Below are 3,943 nucleotides of genomic sequence, written 5' to 3' on the forward strand. Positions count from 1 at the left end.
AGGAACACAAAAATCACACACAAACGCCTCGCTCCATCTTTTCGAGATAAATATATTTTATTGCTCTTTAGTTAGATTTAATTTCTGCAATTTTTTTCTTTTCAGTTCTTCGATTGCATTAACTCATTGCACTTTTTCTAATTATATATAGGATATTCGCATATTCTCTGAGTTCGACACAGACACTCACCAGTTAAAAAGATATTTTATTTTTGACGAAGTTTTTGGAGTTACAACACGAACACACACGACACTATTTTTATTTTATACATATATCATTTTTTATATCTTAAAGATATTTTTAAATCTCTCAAAACTTCGATCAAATTTTGGTGCCGTTGCCGGGGAATAAGTCTAGTATCTTTGTTTTAATTAAAAAATATTGAATTTAATGCTAATTTATAATTTTATTTTATTTTGAGCCTCTAATTCATCGGAGGTATGCTTTGTAGGTCTTTGTAGGTTTTAAGATATCGATCAAATCTGCACGACATTTATGTTTCGGCATAAAATCAAAAAATTTAAAGAAAAAAAACCTTATGTGCAGCGGCTTCTGTTTTGCCGCTCTGCTTTGTTCTATTTCTTACTTGTTTCTATATACGTATAAATAATAATACTAATACTAATAATAATAATAATATTATTATTATTATGGCGCCGCTTGCCTTATTTGCTTGTTTTGGCGTATATGCGTATGAACGAGTTGTGATCGTTTGCAAGCGGTGAACTGCTTCGTTGAAGATGCCCAGCCGAGTCCCAGCGGGGGTGAATGTCTTCTGAGCGGGGACTGAAAACAGATATGAAACCACGTTGGTTTCAAGCCTCAAGCGCAGCCCAGCGAATGGATCAGCGCATAGGCGGAGCAGTAGTTGTCCAAGAGGTCTGCTCCAGCGGCGTCAATTTTCTTAACGGAGCTGTGAAGTGCTTGATGGCGTCTATCCCTGTGCGCGAGCGAGGCAGAGAAGCCCTCCAAAATGAACGGCATTGGCAAGCGGAGCGGCAAGGAATTTGGCCAGCGACGGACAGATATATATCCTCTCCGAGCGGCGGTTGAAAATCCACTGAACCGGCTGCAGTCCACACCTGCAGCACCGGTTTCGGCATCCTCATTGAAAGACGTCTGTAAGACGCGGCGGTGAAGCCAACGGTGTTTACCCAGAGTAACTAAAATCTGTATACTACTGATTCGGAGCAGCGACTACTCCCGATGAAGATGCCCAAATTCCACTACTGACACGATGGGACGTCTCTTGTGCGGAGCAAGTGACGAATTCTTCAAGATATCAAGATCCCTTCAGATCAAGATCTCCTCCCCTGCGCGCTAAGAAATTTCTGAAATTCTTAAGTGCTCAAAACAGCGAGAACTGCAAGCGATCAACATCTATCTCTATTGGCGAAGCGGTGTCATGCAATCCGAAGCCAAAGAAAAAACAATCCTTCGTGAGCAAAATTATATTTATTATCATTATTTTTAATAAATTCTTTTTATCATTATCATTATTATTACTATTATTATTATTTATATAAAAGAAAGAGGGCAGCCTGCACGTCAATTTATTTGTTTATTTATTATATATATATTTTTAGAAATTATTATTATATTTTTATATTTAGCTTAAAATCTCCCTATACTTTAAAAATTGCATGGTAACTCTTTATATTTTAAAAAACTTTTCATGAAACCCACCATCATGGAACTTTTCTCATGTGATAAAAAGATTTATTTATATGTTTTGCATGGCAGGAAATTTCATGCAATATTTAGTACAAGGGAGGGTCATGCAAATGGGGATTTCTGTGGTTTTATGTAACATTTTTTAAAATATAAAGCGGTATTATGCAATTTTTAAAACGGGAGATTTAAATGAGTTTAGAAAGACAAGAGAAGGGAATTTCATGTAATAATTAATTTTTTTTTTCTTGTTCATTCAGTACATTTGGCGAATCCATTCATCCCGAAATTTGAAATAGAATCAAAGCTGAAGGTCTGACTTTGTGAACCAATGGCTGATCCGCTCGCAAGCGGTAATCCCAAGCGCAGATAGCGCTGATCAACACAGATATTCTAAGCAGAGCAGTGAAGCTGTTGTCTTTCTCCTGTAAGCGGTGGAGCTACGTTTGAAGCGAGCCGACTGGTCTGCCTAAACCTAACTGCTCAAAATTTTCTCAGCGCCCTCTTTGAGCGGTGACGAAAGTGAGCGGAAACATTCAGCCTAGCGATGCCTTTGAGAGTGGCGGCGATGAATACCTCGAGGATCTATCTATGTGTGAGCGAAGCGAAGAAGCCCTCCGAAAGTGAGAGGCGGCCCGCCCTAAGCAGCGGTAACGGATCAGCGGGAAATTGTTTTAAGGAGATCGAAGCAAAGCGACGCCCAGCTGCAAGCGAATCGGCCGATGGGCAAACAAGCGAAGCCGTGACTTTCCTGCAAGAACAAGTGAACCGGCTGGTTAAGTAACTATGGGTAAGTTTAGGTAAAGAAATCGATTTATTTATATATTTATTTATTTATTTTCCTCTTTTCTTCCCCTCTTCTTTCTCTCCTATCCATGGTGCATCCAATTCTTTTTTCTCTAAATTTTTTCACGGCCTTAATCTCTTTTTCTGTCATCTTCATCTCCTATTTTTTAAAAAAAACTCTGAATTTTACATCCGATTTTCTTTTAATTTTGGCCTGCCTTAATTCTTTTACCGTAAATTTCTCTAATTTCTTTACCGTAACCTCTTTTCTCCCACCGAATGAAGACTACGATGAAGCCAACCGACACCACTTGCTCCAATTCCAGCTGCCTACGAATCCACAGGTAAGCATGGAAGAATGGTTGTATTACTCCAATTCACCTTCTCTCCCCTATTTTCATCTAATTTTTTCAATTTGGAGCATAATATTAATATTCTGAAAATTTGCAAGAAATGCACTGGATTGGATTATGGTTTCCCCATTAACTATGCCAATAAGTGTTCCATGAAAAATTTGAATGAAATTATATTAGCTATCGATTGTTCGATTTGTTTCAAATAGGGATTAGGGGATTATGATCAATTAATTGCTGCCCGTAAGCTACTTTCTGTTGGAATCCTAATTGGTGATTGTGCTTGTATTACCTCATGCCGAGCATCATGTAAATTTATTAGCTTAATAGGTTCTAAATGAATTGGTTGTTTCACTCAAAGTTTGATTAGGATTCTTGGTCACAGAATGAATTGAAATAGGTTCTTGATGGTGGCTGCCAGTCTTGACTTCATATAGCAAGAACAAGGCCATGGGAGTAGCAGTTTGGTTATGTCCGGTACACTTGCCCGTGAATTTTTCATATAGCTGTGAATGAAGTTTCTTGATCAATATGGCAAAGTGACTTTGCTGATATAAAGTGAGCAGAGGCTATGGAAGTCAGCCTTGTAGTTCGGATAATAACTATGTTAGATATATAATAATAATTTATATTGCAAAGATATAATTATCGAATTAAATTCGATATCACAGCAATTTTATCGAAATAAATTTGATAATCATGATAATTTTATCGAAATAATTCGATAATTACGTCGAGTCGAGGTAGAACCTCTTTCCGTAAAAACGAATACGCTCCGGTAGTGCCTCCGGTTCGTGGCGCAACATTCCCAAAGATGAAACGACGTTCGTCTCCGAATTAGGTGGCACCCTAATATTTCAGAGCTCCGACGAACTAAAATGAGGCGAACTTTTCCTATGTCACAAGGTTTTAATAGAAAGGAAAATGCCAGAATATTGATTGGAATCTCACCGAAAAAATCGCCGAAAACAAATAAAATATATATATTAGAGAGAATGGGAGAAATAATGGTTTTTTGTATTCTCAAATGAAAGAACCAAGGCCTTTGTATAGGCATGTACAAGTGGAGAGACTTTAATTCATTCAAAACCAATTAAAAATTGAATTGGTTGATTTTGGTAGAAACCGACGA

At 37.6% G+C, this 3,943-nt stretch overlaps 1 long non-coding RNA gene across 2 annotated transcripts; it reads left to right on the forward strand.

The window, feature by feature from the left end:
- The first annotated feature begins 608 nt into the window (after positions 1 to 608).
- LOC127248958 (uncharacterized) lies at positions 609 to 3,502 on the forward strand. 2 transcript variants are annotated; one of them, XR_007838207.1, is made up of 4 exons: positions 609 to 1,440; positions 1,933 to 2,462; positions 2,744 to 2,802; positions 3,197 to 3,502. It is a non-coding gene; the product is annotated as an uncharacterized LOC127248958 (long non-coding RNA). The 2 variants fall into 2 exon arrangements; XR_007838206.1 differs by lacking the exon at positions 3,197 to 3,502 and having other exon boundaries at positions 613 to 1,440; positions 2,744 to 3,183.
- The last annotated feature ends 441 nt before the right edge of the window (positions 3,503 to 3,943 follow it).

The sequence above is a fragment of the Andrographis paniculata genome, unplaced genomic scaffold (assembly GCF_009805555.1).
Source record: "Andrographis paniculata isolate CXL003 unplaced genomic scaffold, ASM980555v1 Contig34END, whole genome shotgun sequence".
In the NCBI taxonomy this organism is placed as follows: domain Eukaryota; kingdom Viridiplantae; phylum Streptophyta; class Magnoliopsida; order Lamiales; family Acanthaceae; genus Andrographis; species Andrographis paniculata.